We start from the raw sequence: 19,752 nt of genomic DNA, 5'->3' as shown, positions 1-19,752 counted from the left end.
CAGAGCCTGCTGGCTCCAAAGCCCCTCTCCTTCAGAGACACAGCTTACAGGTGTGGTTCGGACAGTCTCAGTGCCCTCTGGGAACTTTTTAAACACTTGGACTCTGCCTGCACCTGAACTTCAGACTCAGAAACCCCGGAGTGGGTCCCAAGCATCTGTGTAGTGACCCTACACACCGTGCATGCATTGTGGGGCTTGCTCAAGTGTGACAGCCACTGCACCAGCTTACTCTGCCCACCACTCCATGGGTCTGCCTTACACGGTAACCCTCATCTTAGCGTTCAGACAACACTGAAGCAGTGGAGGCACCTTTTAAACCCTCACAACCTATGCCCACCACAGCCTTCTCTTGGCGTCTCTGTCTCCTTGTACACACAATGCTTCTTACCCAGAGGGCTTTGCTGCACAAATATGTCCTTACGATGTCCACTCTGCACTCAGGTTATTACTGGCTTCTTCCACACCTCCTAACCTTGGTGTTGGTCACTCTCCGCTCCTGTCAACTGTAGAGCACTCTCTCCACCATGACCTGCTTTACATCCTTGACCGTCCTGTCCTGCCACATTTGGCAATGTGTCACTTTTCACTATTGGACAGGTCACCTGCCTGCCCAGGGCAAGGTCAGCTTCCAGGGCTTTCCACATGACCTCCTGTCAGCCCCATGACCAACCTTGCTTAGGAGCTATGGAGGCCATTGGAAAAGATTACTTAATGAGGGGGGTGGACGATTAAAATAGCAAGCCACGAGGGAGCAGATCCTAGGTCCCCTGTGCTGTCTGTCAGCTGGCCAGTCTCTGCCATTCTTCTCCAGGCCCTTAACTCTTCTCATCTTGCTCACAGGTGGCCTGGGCAGAAAGGGAGCAGGGCCGGAGCCGGTTGCCTCAGTGCCAGGCCTGCCTTCTGGTCATTTCCTGAGCCTCCTGGTCTCCCAGCAGGGAAGCCCCTCCTTCCTCTCCTGCTCCTCCACCTACCCCAGCACCTCCCCACCCCAAATCCATTGATTAATCTGTACGCCCCCTAGTGGTAGCCCCTTTGTTTCACAAGACCAAGACTTATTCTCTCATCAAAAGAACAAAGCTGTTGTCTTCAAGATGACTTGGTTGAGGCCCAAGCCCAGGATTACTGATTCTAGGGTGAGCTGTGGGGTCATCTTCATGTCTTTGTCACCCCTGTCAGTTGCAGTGACCTCTGAGCTGCTCTGTATTGCCAAAGGACAAAGTCCAAACTTCATTTCAGGGCAAACTGGGTTCTTTGTAATCTGATTTATGGATTGCAAACCCAGCTCAGACACCTGAAAGGGCCAGGTCAGTATGGAAGATATTGGCTTGCCCAGAAAACAAAAGAGGCCGAGTATGCGATAAACAGAGAGGCTGCTAACCTGCACACTGTTGCATTCAACACCCTGCCCCGGGGAAAGAGAAACAAAACAGTAGCTAGAGCTGTTGTTAGGGATGAAGCCCAAGCTCTTACACATGCTAAGGTCAGATGCAGAAGTCCACTCCCATCCCCAGTACCCTGGAGTCTGACTTTGCTTCCATTGTCTACTGACTGCCAACCATTCCCAAAAGTGTGCCAGCCATACTTGAGTGACCATGTTCCCACTGGCCTGTGGTGATGTTCTCTTGCCTTCTCTGTGCTGTTTCCTATTCTTAGAACATCTCTTTCCCATCTGGATGCTTCCTCCCTGTGCTTTCAGACTCAGCTGGAAAGGCTACTTCTTGCTGGAAGATTTTCAAGGTTCACCTAGGAAGATGCCTAGCCTGGGGCAGGGCAGCTTCTCAGGACAGCTCCCCATTTGCCTCCCTTTTGAGAGCACCATGACAATTCAATTTGGAAACGTCCCAAAAGGATACCCCCAGGGGGGCTTGCTTATGAGAAATGCTAATTGCACACAGCTATCATGCTGTTTGCATTGACAATCCATACTGAATTCTAGACTCTAGACCTTTCTTACGAACAAACCAGGCTAGGGAACAGCAGTTACATTTAGTCGCCTTACCTTTCTGAGACTATGTTGCTGTGTTGTGTGTGTGTGTGTGTGTGTGTGTGTGTGTGTGTGTGTGTGTGTGTGTGTGATTTAAACCATGACAAGAGAAGAGGGTTAGGAGAAACCAACTCTATGCCACCCTGTAGCAGCAGTTCAGCTTATCTGCTGCCCTGGAGGCTGGGCTCATGAGAATGAGAGCACGCATTTTCTAGAGTCGCCAGATTGAACCATGGGCCATGCACCTCACCCAACTGCCCCTTAATGTTATAGACTGTGATAACCAGTGATAGCCTGTGTCCCACTCACAACCACAGGCAGACTCTGGGAAATGAAGAGATGCTTTCCTTTGGGATCCGGGGACCATGGCAAGGATCCCTGGAATGTCTTGTCTGCCCTGAAGGCTCAGTCACCCTGGGTCTGTCTGATCCCTACCTGGTCTAGGCACTGGCCTTTCTTGAGATCCTAGAGGATCAGAGGCATGCCAGGGCACGGTTTCAAGCAGCAATGGCCCTGCCCTACTCCTACCAGCTCTGTGCTCCTCCCTGATCTTTGGGGAGTCCATGGCCCTGGCCTCCTTTGTCTTCTCCTGACACATGGAGTTTGAGAAGGTGCCAGTGGCTAGAGTTCCTGATCTGAGCATAGTGGACAGAGCTGCTGGTGGCACTGGTTCTGTGGACCCTCAGGAGGGATACCTTGAGTGCCCTGCTTGCACAATGACCAGATACTGTCATTCTACACCTGCCTCTCATTTGGAGCTCTGGTCTAGAGTCATAAGGCCGTGCCAGGAGAGAAGGCTGCCAACATATCTCATGGAAATCTGTCCAATGGGCCTTTGGGGTCTACTAGCTAGAGGTTCGGGCAGCATGCACAATAGCTTTACTTTCAGATTCACAGGTGGCAGAGTGGCAATAGCCTAAAGAGATCATTGCAGGGCAAGTGCGTTCTCTGGACTCTTCCCCATAATGGAAACCTGGGCTGAGCTTGGAAGAGGTCCTGATCAGTCAACAACTGGCTACTGGTACAGACTCAGATAGCCAGTGCCTGTCCTTTACCCTGTCACTTCCTGATCCACCTTACATCCACTCCCCTCCTCACCTGTCCACTCCTCCCTACTCCTTCTGTTCCCAAGTGTGACTTGCTCTTTAGAAAACTTCTATGGGGTGTAATGTGTGGTAGTGGGGTTGGGGTATGGCTCTGTGAGTACAGTGCTTGCTGTGATGCACAGAAGCTGCATAAAAAGCCAGATGTGGTGGCCTGAGCCTCTCATCCCAGTGCTGGGAAGGCAGAAACGGGGTGTATCTGCTTGGACACCCTGTCCAGATGAATCTCTTGGTAAGAGAGATTCTTCAGAAAGCTACTGTAGATGATGCCTGAGGAACACACACACACACACACACACACACACACACACACACACACACATACACATACACAGAGAGAGAGAGAGGGGGGGGGGAATGAGAAAAGAATCTTCCATTTCTCTTGCAGTGCTGGGTTTGAGACTAGGATCCCCAGACCTTCTTTTTTAGAAAGGACAAGGAATGGAGCTTTCTCTGGCATTCTAGAAGCATCCATGAGAATAACTATAATCAACATGACTTTAGAGGCAGCATTGGAAGCCCAGTAATGGCTTAGGATCACAGAGCCCACAGATAGCAGGGTTGGGCCAATGACAGAAGTTGCCAGGCAGCTGTGTTGGTAGAGGTGGGTGTGCAAGCCCAGTGGGCACACCTATGGAGTGTGCAAGAGTGGCTTAGTGTATCCATCAAGTCTTTATACATTTTGTACGTGTTCAGTCAGTACTCCCTTCTCCTCATGTCTGTGTGTGTCTGTGTGTCTGTGTGTATACACATATGCGAGGGAGGCTGACATATGTAGTCTATTCTAACTCAGGCTACTTTAAGCTCCACTGAAGTCCCTTAGTTCGGTTCATGTGGCTGAAAAGGTCCCGGAAACATTTCAGTGAAATTATAGCTTCTTAATTTAACTACCTGTCACTTAGCTTCTTTGCAGGTGGTTTCGGGTTGACAGTGAGTTTGACATTTGCACAAACGTTTAGGAAACCATTTCTGACACTTCGAAATAGGAAGGAGTCTAAAGTACGTTTACTCGGGAAGCATGAGAGGCATTATTCTTCTGACCACTTCCAATCGAATCTCTCTCGGCCACACTCCATAGGCACAGAGCCCAGTGATAAGCAGTGAAGGAGGGGATACTTATAAGCCACCTCTGTGACCTCCTCCTGCCCCGATGCCAGTGAGTTCAGCTTCATTTGGGTACAGCTAAGGTGAAAACATGTTTTTCAGGGTTCTGTCAGACAGTAGGGTATAAACCTTAGGGTCCATCTTCATCCGTTCACCCCACTCCCTTCCCAGAGGCTTGGAAGGAGGGAGGCAAATGCATTCACATCCTTGATGTTTACTCCTCTCTGTGACCTGAGGTCACCCCTGCTCCAGGCAGCCACACACTAAAATGTTATGACATTCACCTGCCTGTTATATAATAGCTCCAAGCCCAGACCTTGTCGTTTAAATTAGAAATGCCTGGCATATAGGGCTGCGCCATCCTGAACAACATGTGACAATTCCTCTGTGCCCTTAAGGGAAGGGGGCGGAAGCTCCCCCTTTGAAATAGAGCATGTCCTTATCCCCGAGCCACTTGCTCTGCCACCTTCAAGTCACTGCAGATCATTGGCAGGCCCTGGGTGTGATTGGCAGTGCATAAAAACCACCCCTTGCCCCGGAACAAATTCTAGGGAATGCCGTAAGAAAGACCTGGTGGTGGTCTGGCACACTAGAACCCTTCCAGGAGGCCTTACCACAGAAATCGGGGCATAAGTTGCTTTCTCTACCCTCTTGGGGAGAAGAAAGGGGTGTCCAGAGAGAAGCTCTCAGCCTAGGCTGTGCATGAGATCCCTGTGGAGTATTTAGAAGTCCCCAGCCACAGTCAGATACTTAATGTGGGTGTTGATCAGGTGTGACCCAGGAGAACCCAAGGTAAGAGTCATGCAGTAAAAGAAAAACAAGCTATTTCATCACTTGCTAGACAGGGGTAAGGATGCCTTTGCTAACAAAGATGCTATTAGAATGGAGTCTTGGGGTTGGGAAGGATGGTCATGCCCAACTCTGAAGAGGTCAGAGAGGAAGGAAGTCAGAGCCCAGGAGTGGGGGAGGGTAGTAAGTGAGAATGAGGAGGGATTCTGCCTCTGTCAACCAAAGGGTAGGTTGGGAACCCCATCAGATATGGAAGGGATCATATGGTGAGCTTGGAGGTCCTGGTTCAGTCAGCTTGGTTAGATTCTTGTTAAGCTGGGTGACGTAAAGAGAATCATAAAAGCCCCAAATCAGGGCCTCGTTGGGAAGGGTGGGTGGAAGGTAGAACCACGTGGTCTGGCCTTCCTGAGGCGAGCAGCCTGGTGTTATAAAAGACCTATCTGTTGTTCGGACATTTGGAGGTGACCCCAGGCTTTGGTGTGAGGTATGGCACTGGAGGGGCTTGCTGGGCAGTCCACATGGAAACTTCCAGGAGGCAGTGAGGAGGTAGGGATAAAGAGTTACCAATGTGGGAGGTGCTGGCATTGAAGGGGTATCAGCAGGCACAAGTGAATCAGGAATACCCTGAGTCACTGGGGAAGACTCGAGGTCAAGGAGAAGGACATAGCAGCAACCACTCTACAGAGAACACTGTAACCACTCTGCAGACAACGGTGACCAGAGGGACCAGTGACAATGGGGCATTGTAGACACCCACTAGGGCTTGCACAAGTGTAACCTTGTGTGTTACTGGTGCAGTGTAACCTGTAGTTGTCTGGTTGGTGTATGTGTGTGGCACTAATGACCCCTAGTGAGAGTCTGGCCAGCTCTCCTCCAGGATCTGGCTCTGCTCTAGGTTGTCCAGCCAGTCACTGTCCCAATGTGTGGTGCTCACCCACTACAGAAGCCCATGGCCTCGCCAAGCGTTTGTGACAGGATAGAAGGCAAAGTGAGCATGTATAGAGCAAGGCTGGTCACAGTGGTGTGTGCCTTTCATCCCAGCAACCCCTAGGCAGGCGTAGATGGATCTGTGAGTTCAAAAGGAGCCTTATCTACACAGCAAGCTCCAGAACCTGAGACTTGTTAGAAAGGCTGTTTCTGTGCACTGTATCTCATTGGAGCCTCCATTTGGAAGATGAAAAGAGATCAAATCTAAAAAAGAAAGAAAGAAGAAGGAAGGAAGGAAGGAAGGAAGGAAGGAAGGGAGGAAGGAAGGAAGCAGCACAGTGAGAACAGGGCCATAGCTCAGTTTGTGAAGTGCTTGCCACATAAGCACGAGGACCCTAGTTCAATCCTCCACAACCACCTCCATTCTGCTCTTGGCCCAGAGCGCCACTTTCTACCTTCCCTGTGCCCTCTCCTGGGACCTGGTTCATGATGTTCTTTTGCTGTGGGTAAATACCCTCAGTAGTCAAGCATGTTCTGTAATTACAATACCCCGTGGCTAAGTGTGTCACTGTGAGTATACATCACGCTGGAATCCACAGTGTGGCCTGTGGCCATCACTGTTCCTATTGCCCCTTGTTTTTGTCACAGATGATATCAGAAAAGTCAAACTAGTGGACTTCAAAACACTGTTCCCACCCTATGAAAATGACCCATAGCCTGGGACATGCCCTTCATGACAAGGGCAAGGCCTCTCTCACTACTCATAACTGTCCCACATGCCAGAACTCAGGAGCATCAGAAAGCAGTGTCCCTACCCCCAAAGCATTTCTATTTAGTGTGAGAAGGCATGAGGCCCTTCAGCTTAGGCAGACTTGTTGGGTGGTACCAGGCTGATGGTTTCTTTCACAAGGGTGGACACTTTTTCGCTGCCTTATTTCTGGTCATGCAGTTTTCAGGTGGGGCCCAAGTGCTAATGTCTGCTATACAGCTGACTAGGATCCATTAGGTTTGGATGAAATGGACTTGCATTATAGGCACAAAAAAAATTGCCACCCTCAAAGGGAGTGGCACAATAATTCTGTGCATGATATGTGGTTACCACATAAGACTCTGGACATGAAGTGACCCCCATGTTGTGACTAGTCCCTGGTGGCAATAGTGACAGTGATGTAAGCAGAATGCATGGTTCATGGCTGGCCTAGAAATGGTCTGAGTACTCCATTGCAGTGCAGAATCGTAAGTGCTCAGGGGCGGCCTAGTTGCAGATGCCTGGTATAGCTTCTAATCTGCACAGAAGCAGCCGATATCATATCATCAGCCTACGGGTATGGTCAGATGGCTCCATGGCCACTAAGTCAGGATGATTGCTAGTGTAATACATGACTAGGCACCTGGTCACTGTGCAAGTCCCATGTCTGTACGTGAGTAGGGCTGACAGGAAAATGCCACACACAAGCTGCAGGGCCACCCAGCGAATGGATAACCAGACATCTGTTGTGCCTGCCTGGCTTATAGGACTTAGACCTGCTACAGACAGCAGATCCGGCAGATTGGGCAGACCAGAACCACACCCATGTTCACACTGGGTTTCTAGGGATCTGATAGCAATTGACTAGCTCTGCGCTTGGTATGTTGAGACTGACACTTAAGTACTGTATCACTTCATCACCTTCCTTCCGAGAGCTGTTCTCCTGAGTCTCTCCAGAAGAAAGAGGCTGTTGGTGTTTCTTTGGTAGAGAAGCCAGAGTTAGCATTAGGCACCTGCACTGTTGGCAGCCAGAGCCGGTGGTTCCAAAGACAATAGCTTGTGTTTTCAAACAAGCTGTCTCCACTACCAGAGCTCTACCGAGGCAGAGACTCCCAGACTCCCCTCCCCTTCCCTTTGTGCAGCCCAGCAAAGGGAGTGGGTAAAATGGTAACGGCAGACTCTGCCATCCCAGGGCTAAATGATCACTGAAGCACTTACACCAGCAAGCCCATTTCTTAGACCATTGGGCTAAGGCCAAACACTAAATCTCCAGCAGTATTTTGAGGCAGGAGATTGCTATAGATCAGCGTCCAGAGCACATCTCCTGAGAGCTCCAGATCTTGTGTCCCAGATGGATAAATTGGACTAGAAACACATGGGTAGTGACAGAAATAACATTTCTATTACTTTAGCCTATCAGTTTATTAAGAAAGGAAAAGGACACTCCTGAGTGGAAGCAGGCTCTGAGCTGGGAAGTCAGACACTCAGAGCCTCTGAGCATCAAGAAGTTCTGATCCTGTGTGGGTCATGTGCATGCACCAGCCTCCTCCAGAAGGCCTTGCAGGCTTTCCTTATGCATAATCTGCTTAGCTACACATAGCTAGGGCCATAAGGGTTTCTGATCTTTCTACCAACTAGCTTCCTTCTATAAAAAATATTTTAAATTATTCTCTGAGAATTATATATGCATATATAATATGTTTTGATCAAGTCCACCAGGAGTCTCTCCCACTCTACCGTTTTTCCCTCAAAACTTCATGCACACTTTCTTTAGCCCACTGAGTCCAGTTTGCTGCCAGTATGTCACAGGTGTAGGGCCATACACTGGGGCATGGTCAGCTTACATGGGACCACATTCTAAAAGAAAATCAACTCTCCCTCCCCTTGAAGCGATGAATTCCCTCCCAATGGTTCCTCACTCAGCCAGGGAAAGGGCTAAAACACGGTGCTAAGGCCCTATTCCCAAACACATCATGCACTTGCCTCACATGACATGAAGAAATCACATGAACACAAAGAGGCCATATGGACAGAACAGGGGAGGCAGAAGCCATAGGTCCAGGCCAGATTGCATGTTAGTGCAGAAGTCTGGGTAGCATCTTGCATAATCTACCTCAACTCAGAGCCAGGCATATTGTAATCACTGCTCCTTCATTTGTGGTGAAATGTTGGGAAAGTCTACATTTCCTGATGGTGTGCACCTTGGCTACAGAAGTTCTTTCAGTACAGGACAGTCGAAAGGCTCCTGGAGTCCCCGGAAAGACACACCCATCTGTTCTCTACTCTTCCCAGCTGGAAAGAATAGCTTTTTGCCCTACCTGCTTGAAGAATGCCGAAGTCTGTGAGACTATGGACAGTCCATTTTATTTTATTTATAAATTATTTTATTGCTATAAAGAGGCAATAAAATAAAATAAGAACAAGGTGGTCTGAAACATATAGTCCCAGGTTGAAGTTGAACAGGGCACTTCATAGAGATTCCTGTTTCTGTCGGTCTTTACATGGCTGTCCAGGTGGGTTATGCTCAAATGTATGCTGGCTTGTCCACACTGCTCATCAGGGCTCCGTGGAAATCACATGTGTGAATCTGTGTGACTCGACATCCTTGGCAAAAGCACAGCCTGCCAGAAGGAAGCCCTTATATAGCTTCAATGCCTGCTCTTCAGAGACATCCCCTCCTCCCTTCCCAAGCCCTCTCTCTGTCCTGTAGTCTACTTACCATCAAGTGGCAGGAGCTGTAAAAGGAGACGCCACTTCTCAAAGACAGAGATGGGGCAGCTCAGCGGGTTCTCATTTCCCAGTTGGTAGAGCTTAGAGCAGAAGAGGCTATATCACTGAAGGTAAATACCACTGGGAGAATAAGCAGAGACACAGTGCAGGGAAACGGAACTGAGAGCTTTTTAATACCATGATGAGAACACACATTGTGGTCCCCTGAGCACGGCCTGCCATGGACGCTCTTCAGGATGAGTGCAGATGGTGGTAGGCTCTGCAGGGGAAGGACTTCCGGGGAAGCCTCGAACTTGATGCCAGTTAATGTGTTTGTTGAATGCCCTTGAGCATTTACTCTTAACTCAGGAGTGCTGCCCTTAGAAATGTTTGTTAGCTTGGCATGGTGGCACAGGCCTTTAATCCCAACACTTGGGAGGCAGAAGCAGGCGTGAGTTCACAGCTAACCTGGTCTACACAGTGAGCTCCAGGCCAGTCTGGGCTCAATAGTGAGACAGTGTCTAAAAACAAAAAGAAAAAAGTGTTTCTAGAACCTTCTTTTTGTTCTGTTTACTTTGGTTTTGTTTCTTCACACCGTACCTTTATTTAGAAGCTCAATATGTTTGTGTTGAGTAAGTGAAGTTTCTCAAGTCCACTGAGGGTGAGGATATGTCACGTGGCCCCAACCTGACGTGGCAGCAGACTCTTACCACGGTAGCTCTTGGCCTGCTCCCATGGAGCCTCCCAGAACTTGGTGAGAGTTACTGGGAAAGGCCTTCCTGGGGCCTCTGGCCAAAGCTAATCAGTCTGATATTTGTGCCCCAAGGCATGGCCTCTCAGAGACTGATGACATTGGCTAGCATCCGAGCAGCAACATCTCAAGTGCCTACTGTGTGCCAGACTCCATCTTTCAAACCCTGGAATTCTATGCAAGGCTTTTCATCCCCTGACAGTTTGAAGAGTAAGGCTGCTGAGCTGTACAGCCATAGCTGTGTTTCTGTTTTAGCAGCAGGAAAAGACTCGGTGACCCTTGGGTGTGTGTTTTACCTTTATTCCTGGATCTCTTATCCCCTGTACTCCCTCTGGCCCTGCTGTGTTTTTCTGAGCCCCCTCTGATGTATGTGAAATAACTCGTAGGTATAAACAAAGGGTCCAAATGACTAGAACCTTCTCTTCCTGCATGTTACCCCTCTGGGACTAACCATGGATTCTGGTACTTTATAGAAGCTCCATGAATGTCCATCGGGTTGAGCCCATTTGCAAGGAAATCCAGAAGACCAAAGGGTTTGGGGGGCCAGGATTTTGGGGGTGAGTTTAGTACAGCATGCCATGGGGGAGCACAAGAGAGGCTCCATACCCTTTCTTAGCACCGCCGGCTGGTCTAGGCTTTAATGGGCTGTCCAGAGGTCCCCTTGGACAGAACCCTGTCTTCACCATGGTTTAATCCAGGATGGGAGCTAAAAGCAGGCTGGCACACACCCCTAAGCTTGAATAGAGGCCACTCTGTCAGTGAGCGGCCTCTCCATACTCCATACTCTCTTGCTTTAGATTTCCATTTTAAAATATGCTACATTAAACAGGAAGATGTTTTTGAAGTATTGAGTATCTGGATGGAATATTAATGTTAAAAAAAAAACCTAAACTCTCTCTTGAATAATACTTTTTTTTCTTAGTCTTTAGGACTTTTTATTCCTGTTGTTCTAAATTACCAGAAAAAGAAAAAAGACAGAGAAACAAGGCCGTTGTCTCATTGCTTTGACAGATGAAGTGGACAGAAGCCTCTGCTCCTTCTTGAGCTAACCTTGACCTTGGGCTGTCATATCATCGTCCTGATAGACAGAGCAGACAGGGCTCAAAGCAAATGGGTAATAATGCTTCTGATCAAAGACAATGGATCTTTTAAGTTCTAAATAGAAATCTACATTTTGGAGGCTGTTAAAAAATTTAAGTCTCAGACTAAGAATGAATCTCAGTTGGTGGAGTGCTTGCCTGCCATGCATGGAGCCTTGGGCTCAATCCTCAGCACATAAAAACCAGGTATGAAGGCACATGTGGTGGTATCTACCTGTAAACCCGGCACTTGGGAGGTGGAGTTAGAAGATCAGAAGTTCGATGTTATCCTCAGATACATAGCAAGTTTAAGGGCTAGCACCAGACACAGGAGATCATGTTTCAAGAAAAAAAGAGTGGTCTTTACTGGCCATAGAGATAACGTCATAGTCATCCCCACCCCCCACTGTTTTCCAGTCCATGTGCGTGTGCATGGGTGAGTGTGTGCGTGCAAACCCAAAGACGATTCTTCTACCCACATTCCTGGTGGATAGGCATTCCACAGTTATGTGAAAGTCTGGTCACTCTCTCTTGTCAAACACTTAGGAACTGCTCCCTTCATAGTGAGAGACCTGGACTCTGACTCCGCCATTTCACTCACCTGTTCCCATGTTGCTTTAGTACTGCTGCTCTTTCAGCCCAGGACTGTCCTCAAGGGCAATAGGGGGGATTCCTGAAGCCATTGTTTCAGTAAACGTCCCTTTCTCCCGAGGGAACCTCAAGTCCCTCGGACCCAGAGGTCACCCATTGGAGTCCTTTGCCCAGAATCATTCCAACCTGTCAGTGTTGCCAACAGGAGAGTGTGGTACCCAGCCCCAAAGAGGGCTCTTCTGTCCATGCAGTGTCATGCCCCTGCCTCGGTGCTGAGGAGATGCTGCCTGCTGCCAGCAACTCCTCACCAGCTGCACAGCCAAAAATAAGTCCTCAGCTGCACAGGGCTGATCTTTCCGCTCCCCTTCTCCTCAGAAGCGAGAGTCCAACAGCCTGCCAGCTGGAACTGGAGATTGGGTTTTTCCACCCAGCTGAAAGGAAATGCAGTGCAGAGTTTTTTTTCTTTCTTTTTCTTTCTTTCTTTTTTTTTCAGTTTCTTTTTTAACCTTATTATGTCAAAGGAGTTGTCTTGTTCTTAAGGGCAAAAAATATCACGATTGCTTCTGAGTTGCTTTGAAAATAGCATTGGGAAGGGGAGGCATGCATCAAGCTTTTCCTGGCTCCTGGCAGAAGCACCTATCAAGGGAGGCAGATGCAGCCCCGTTTGAGTGGAGGGACTGCTCTGGGAAGGAGCCCGAGGCTTGAGTTAGGCTCAGCAGATCTGCTGCCAGCCTTGGATTGATAAAGTGCCTATTTGTACAGAGGACAGGAGCAGCTGCATAAACTGTGGAATTTTCCAAGGGCTGCAGAACTTTAAAAGCCGAGTTTGAAGTCATGCATTCCTTTATTTAGCAAATATTTATCGGCACCTGCTGTGTGCCAGGTTCCGGCTGGGGCTGCAAAGGTGGAAAGAGGACAGTCCCTGTCCTCAAGTGCCTCATGTCCAAGGGGAGAAACTGGCACAACCAAGATGAGAAGCCTGAGAGATCTCCTGGGCTGAGTGTTTTGTAGGGTCACCACCCACTACAGCGTAAGAGGCATGACATCATGACAGGGGGATTGGGCTGGTTCCGAGGACGGGTATCAGTACAGTCATCCATGTGGCTGTCAGAGCAATAAACGGCAGGGATGCACAGCATGTAGGAAAGACACAGCTCTGCTTCTGGGGCACAGTCCTGGGGACAATCCACAGCCATCACCGAGGAGGTGACAACCAAGCTGCTCTGGAAATGCAGGGCAGAGTGGGGAAGTGAGGCTCCTCCTGACCAGGAACTCAGTGGGAGAAGGCATAAGGATTAAAATAATTGGGACCAGAAGCAACTGGGGTCTGGAGAACGAAATCTCTCTCTCTCTCTCTCTCTCTCTCTCTCTCTCTGTGTGTGTGTGTGTGTGTGTGTGTGTGTGCGAGTGTGTGCGTGTGTGTGCATGTGTGTGCATGTGTGTGCATGTGTGTGCATGTGTGTGCATGTGTGTGCATGTGTGTGTGGTGTGTGTGCGTGAGTGTGTGTGTGCATGTGTGTGTTTATGTGTGTGTGTATGTGTGTGTGCGTGTGTGTGTGGTGTGTGTGTGTGTGCGTGTGCGTGTGTGTAGTGAATGAACGAGGTTGGAGCTAAGACTATCAAGGTTCCTCACAGTGTGGCTGATGACAGGGAAAACTGAGGAGTGGGAACAGATGTGTGAGGAGAAATACACCTGTGGATCCACGCTGACTCTGAACCCTGTACCTGCTGTAGGGGCCTACACTCTGCAGGCCATGACAGTCTAGTTGAGAGATGCTCAAGTACCTATTGTCACCTTCTTGTGGGAGTCACACTGCTGAGGTGGCAGTGGAGTGAGGAGAGGCTAAGGGGCGCATTTGGGATGTCAGGACTCACATGGATGATCAATCAATTGATTTCCACAAGAGTATTGTTATGCTCCCTGTGGCGACTGATGGGGGAGGGGGCTGGCATTTTGGCTCCCAATTTCAGAGGATACAGTGAACCACAGCAGCTGAGATGAGTTTATTAGTTGTAGTGGGGGTATGGGACATCAGCTCCTTACATCCTGGGAGATCACAAAGCAGAAAACAGGACTGGAAGCAGGGCTGAGCCATCACCTTAAAAGCATGTCCTCTGTGGCCTACCTCATCCAGCCAATGCTTACCACATCCCAAAAGTTTTCCCAGCCTCCCAAAACAGCACCACCAGCTGGGGGCTGAAGGTTCAAACACACAAACCTGTAAGCGACAGTTAACATTCAAACCAGAGCAGGTAGTCATGGGGAAAAGTTGGTATTTTCAACAGATGGTGCTGGGACAGTGAGACACCCAGATCTCTGAGTGGAGGTGTATACAAAAGAGCGTTGAGTCCTTACCTTACACAGTATAACAGCAGGCTCAAAATAAATCACAAAGGTAGACCACAAGCTGAAACAGTGAACCTTTTGGGGAAGACACACAGGAAAATCTTCATTGTGTTTTCAAAAGACTTAAGGGAATTATATTTTGGTTTTTGGGCTGCAGTAGTCAACACACAGACAGTTTGAGACAAGGAAATAAATTGGACATTATTAAATTAAAAACTTATGTGCATCTCTGAGTTGTCACTAGAGTGAAAAGATAGCCCACCAAACTGGTAAAAGGATTTTCTTTCTTTCTAAATATTAATATTTTTATTGGATTTAAAAAATTTATTTACATTTCAAATGCTATCCCCTTTCCCGGTTTCACATCTATAAACCCCTATCCCACCCCCTCCCCCTTCTTTTATGAGGGTGTTCCCTGACCCATCCACCCACCCCTTCCCACTCTTTGCCCTGACATTACCCTGCACTGGGGCATCCAGCCTTGGCAGGACCAAGGGCTTCTCCTCCCATTTGGTGCCCAAAAAGGCCATCCTCTGCTACATATGCAGCTGGAGCCATGGGTCTGTCTCTTTGGATGGTGGTTAAGTCCCTGGGAACTCTGGTTGGTTGGTATTGTTGTTCTTATGGGTCTACAAACCCATCCAAATCATGCACCTGATGAGGAATTGGTTCCTAGGTTGTAGAGAAAAACACCTCTCCTCTATAAGAAAATTACAAATAACACATTTCAAAAATGGACAGAAGCTGATATGTGGGTCATCAACAGAGCCCCCACTTTATTTATCTGGATACCTGGGTTCAGTTCTCATCAGTGAGAAAAAAAGAAAAAGAAATGTTACAGACATTTCACCAATGAAGATATAAATTACCTAATAAGCTCATAAAAGGGTGCTTATTAAGAAAATGAAAAAATCAAGTTAAAATGACAGTGAGGTACTTATAATCTCAAGGATAAATGTTATTTTAAAATATAGAAGATGGAGAAAAAGAAACGTTGGGAGGAGGTGCAGATATCAGACGCCTGTGCCCCACGATGGCAGTCTAAGAAGGCAGTCCTCTCTAGGGCAGTTCCTCAAAATGTAAAACATTCCTCCATCTCATGGTTCATAATGGTCGCCATCTTGAATCAGAGCATCCGTGACCACCAGCGTGAGGTTCCTTGAGTTGTTGGACCTATTAACCTTTTCTCCTCAAGAATCTGGGGAGATGATACAAAATGGCATGCTGCAAAACGAACTAAGCCAGACACAAACAGATGAGACCACATAATCCAACTACCAGGCAGGCCATTGGAATAGGCAAATTCCTTGCAGTGACAAATGGAATTGAGGTTCAAGGAGCTGTGGAACCATTGCTTAATGAGTAGAGTGTCTGTCTGGGATGATGGAAAGGGTTTAGAAATGGGTGATGGTGGTGTCTGCACAACACTGTAAGCGTGCTTGCTTAATGTACTTAAATGCTTCAAAAGGCCAATGTTATGTGAGGTAAAGAAGAAGGCAGGGCAGACCTTGGGCATGGGAGGCCCTTCCTCAGATCCGCTGGCTCTCCCATTTGGAGCTTGACTGTAGATGATGGCTACTGTCCACTCCCTTCACAATTCCCATTACCTCAGCTGTGCTAGGCTTCATCCCTTCCCATTCCCAGGCATTTGGCTGATATGGAGTTGCTCCTAAACTGAGAAGAGGCCTTTATGGCATGGTTCTTTCAACCTTTCTAATGCTGTGACCTATAATACAGATCCCTGACCACAGAGAATCATTTCATTGTTACTTCATAACTGTAATTGTGCTATTGTTATGAATAATAATGTAAATATCTGATATAAGACTCCAAAGGGGTTGTGACGCACAGGTTGAGAAATGCTGCCTTATAAAATGCGTCTGTCCCTGCTGGGTTCTCAGGGCATGGCTGAGAGCCCTGACAGGCCCGTTACTACAGCCAGCTGCAATGTTGGTGGATCTCTTGTAACCAGTAGCGAAAGTCCTCCCCACTCACAGAGTGTCCTCTTGCCATGTCTTTCCTGAGGTGGGAAGCTCTGAAGCCACATTTTGCACAATATCATACCAAACAAGCAACCATATGACACTCACTGTGTGCCATCCCATAGCCCAGGTTGCTCAGTGGAAGCAACTGGAAGCCTATAGTGTTCATTTGCAAATATGGCGGCTAGCTTGGGAGAGAGGTACAGAGAAGCAGTAAGACTATGTCAACAACAGAAACCCCATCAAAACACAGGCATGCTGGAGAAATGCTCTTTGCACAAAATACTTAGCTGCAAGCGACCAGCAAGCTCCCAGGAGGATGTGTTTACACGGTATCAATGGGGAGTTCCTTTTGCAATATAGAAGCCATGAGGAATGTTTGTTTCTGAAGACTGAAGAGAACATCATATCTACTAACTCTATACCCACAAACCCCACAGCCAAAGCGCCTCTTGGTTAGCAGAGTGAGGGCAAGTACCCAGAACAAAGATGGCGTCAGGGCAAGCCCATAATAATTCATCAGGTCTGTGCATCAAAGCCACCATACTTAGTTCCTGCATGGCTCTTAGACACTGGAAGCTGCAGAATCTTGCTCAACAGCCCTACTAATGAGAAGCCACAGATGCCAATGTTCTGGGACAGTTCAGGAAAGGTTCCGGGAATTTGGCACCTAGGACAAAAGGAACTGTGGCCACAGCACAAAGAGAAAGCAGATGCAAGGAGTTTAGAATCCAGATGCCTCGGTGTGACATCTCTAAGTGACAGACCCAGTCACAGGAGCAAATCTTATGGCCCCCTGTGAGAGGGAGGGTATCATATCTTTACCCAGCCCAACAGGCCTGTGCTGAACCAGCTGGGTCCCTGCTCCTGCAGAAGGGCCCTATGAACCCTGGCTACTGAGGTGACCCAGATCCAAAGGAAGCTAAGAGAACCTGGGCTGGTAGCACCTCTAATGGGGTTGTAACTGTTCCTGCCTGGGATGTGGGCTTTGACCTGAGCTGTTACCTTCAAAAGGCAGGCTAGCTATCAGATGACCCTGAAAAGCTAGAGGCCACAGCATATATCCCACATTCTGGTAGGCCCAGCCCATGCCAGGGAGCCCACTGTGTTCTCACGGCCACAGGCACTCACCAAGGCCCAACAACTTCAGTGTACGTTGAGACACAGATAGAGATAGGTAACAGCAAATGGCTGGACCTGAGCCCTCTGACCCCTTGAGTCTCTGTACCCTTGAGAGCCCAGTCCTCCCATCTAGGAAAGAGGTACAAAAGCCACACCTACTACTGAGGATGGTTTTACTTAATGGGAGCAGGGTAGGCGACACCCATGAGCCATGGGTATTTAACATGAGGAACACATAAAGACTTGGTGGCCAGTGAAATCATGACAGATGGTGGTGTGCATAACTCACTTGGAAAGATTTCTCACTACAAGTTGTTACTGGATTCAAGTTTTTTATTTTATGTTGATGAACTGAACTTCATTTATCTAAAAAGAAAATTCCAGATACTTTGAAAGATTAAACCCTATCAGGGTGAACCATATAAGAAAGGGCCCAACCTATTACCTCAGTGCCACGCACATGGGGACACCCTTTTCAGCAGAGCCAGGAACATGCCCAGTGCCATTTTCCCCCTGCAGAGATGCCTGGGTATTCTTAGGCTTTCTCCAGGACTGTTCTGGACTTTCTCTTTCACCACAGGGAACCCTGCTGTCTCTTCTGCCCATGAAAATGACAACAGGTGGAATCTATGTCCAGAGAGGCAGGAAGCAGTGGTGAGCACCCTGCCTGTGTGGAAGTGAGAAACAGGGTTCTCTCACCGCCTTCCTTCACACCAAGCACACGGTTGGCATTCCTGTGGGCCGGCAGCATGCCCAGCTCCAGGCCACCACAAAGCACCCACCCCCTACACACACACACATACTCCGATCTGCCGTCAGCAGCTGTTTCTGACAGGTGTCCCACTCTCTACTGCAGATGGTGACCAAAATGGGCCCGTTGGCAGGCAGTGCACGGTGCCGCCCCTGCACATGCTGATGCGGTCTCTGACATACAGATCAGCCCTCACTCTATTCTGAGGCACCTTGCCTCTGGCTGCAGGTAAAACCAGTATCCTCTTGAAACCCCACAGGGTTCTGGGGGGCCCCACCTCAGCCTGGAACCCCTCAGCAACTGACAGTCTGTGAATCTAGTGGGTCCTTGTTCCAGGCAGGCTTAACTCACTATCCGACATGGTAGCAGGACTGCGTGTGTCTTTTTGCTGGTACATTTGGTGCAGCGAAGGACAGGATTTCCATAGCTCCCTAGGTGTGACTTTGGCCTCGGCCCAGTGAGGCTACAAAACTTGAGCTACAGTGGTCCCAGGGCTCCAGGTGCAGGGTATTCTTAGGCTTTCTCCTCTGTTTTCTTAATGGGGTCCTGTGTATGGAAGACACACAAGATAGAGCCACATCCACAAGTGAGATAGGGATCCAGGAGGAGAAGGGGTCAGAAGGGAAAGTGGCTGCCCTTCTGGCGTCCCCTTTCCTGCTGCCTGCCTGCACCTTAAACAGAGTTGTGGGCATTTGGTGGGGCTCAGCTTTCCTGCCCACAGCCCTGCAGGGGCCCCGCCTGCCCTGTGTTTGGGCTGTTCATTCCAAACACTGCGCTAGCCAAGGCTGCCAGATGAGAGTGTCATCTGGCTGAGACCATGGCCAAGTCTCTGCTGCTCTGTCCCTGGCAGGCAAGAGCTATGTTCCCAGTGCCAGGTTCTCAAAGAGGGAGACAGAGAGATGGGGGCAGAGTAAAGCTCCGTGCTCCTAACCCCGCCATTTCCCCTCTTTCCTCCATGATTTTGTCAGAATCTGGATAGTTAAGGAGTAAACCACATCCTCCGGAGTGCTGGGGATCATGGGAGTGAGCGGAAAGAGTCGGAGGTGAACACCAAGTGTGTGTGCACATAGGCACGCACACACGCCGTGGGTCACAAGGCACAAAGGATGGTGGGGAGGTGATCAGGCACCTGGGGTGACCCGAATAGGATCTGAATGACACAACAGGGACCTGCACTGTCTCCTGCTTTCCCAACACAAGGTCAGACTCTCCTTCCACATACCTCTCTGTGCAGTGACAGCCTGGTGTCTCTAAGCCAGGCTGGAGCTAGAAAAAGAATCATTTCCTGTCCAGTAGGACAGGCAAGATAGTGTTTCCATCCAGAGGCACTGGCAGAAAGTCTAATGCTGATGGCCCAGTATGGTCTCCAGTGGTCATGGCTGCCTGTTAGCTGTGTGACCTTGGGCAGGCAACTGAACCCCTCTACGTTTCTGTTATCCATCTGGAAAATAAAAATAATACCCACTTGGGGGTAGTTTGGGAGCTTAAGTAACACCTCTAAGGAGAGTGTTGTACTTTTAGAAGTGAGCCAGACCAAGTGTGAACTTGGCTAAGGTGGTGTAAGTAGGTGAGGCACTATCAGGAGAAGGGGTTATGGGGTTCCCATGCTTAGTTCTCTGAGGGTTGGGGCTCCAGGCACGTGGGCTTCTGTCCTCAGCAGTGTCTGTTCCATACCTGGACACTTCAAAACACCCTCAAGCATAAATGACAGTGTTGTCTTGTCCCTAATTTGTCTGCTTCTGACTCTGACTTCTGTGAGGTATGT

General features: G+C 48.8%; 1 protein-coding gene and 1 long non-coding RNA gene across 7 annotated transcripts in view; one reads left to right on the top strand and one right to left on the bottom strand.

Annotated features, from left to right (window-relative positions):
- Positions 1–19,752, top strand: part of Msra (methionine sulfoxide reductase A) — a 319,877-nt gene that overhangs the window by 284,639 nt on the left and 15,486 nt on the right. The window lies entirely within an intron of this gene.
- On the bottom strand, positions 9,001–12,059 carry LOC120097017 (uncharacterized). Of its 3 annotated transcripts, XR_015638331.1 has the most exons (4): positions 11,796–12,059; positions 9,563–9,885; positions 9,375–9,465; positions 9,001–9,276 (listed from the first exon to the last, which is right to left on the bottom strand). It is a non-coding gene; the product is annotated as an uncharacterized LOC120097017 (long non-coding RNA). The 3 variants fall into 3 exon arrangements; XR_015638329.1 differs by lacking the exon at positions 9,563–9,885 and having other exon boundaries at positions 9,375–9,505; XR_015638330.1 differs by lacking the exon at positions 9,563–9,885.

This window comes from Rattus norvegicus, chromosome 15 (genome assembly GCF_021556685.1).
Source record: "Rattus norvegicus strain SHRSP/BbbUtx chromosome 15, alternate assembly SHRSP_T2T, whole genome shotgun sequence".
Lineage (NCBI taxonomy): Eukaryota > Metazoa > Chordata > Mammalia > Rodentia > Muridae > Rattus > Rattus norvegicus.
This window is presented reverse-complemented; position numbering and strand designations above follow the sequence as displayed.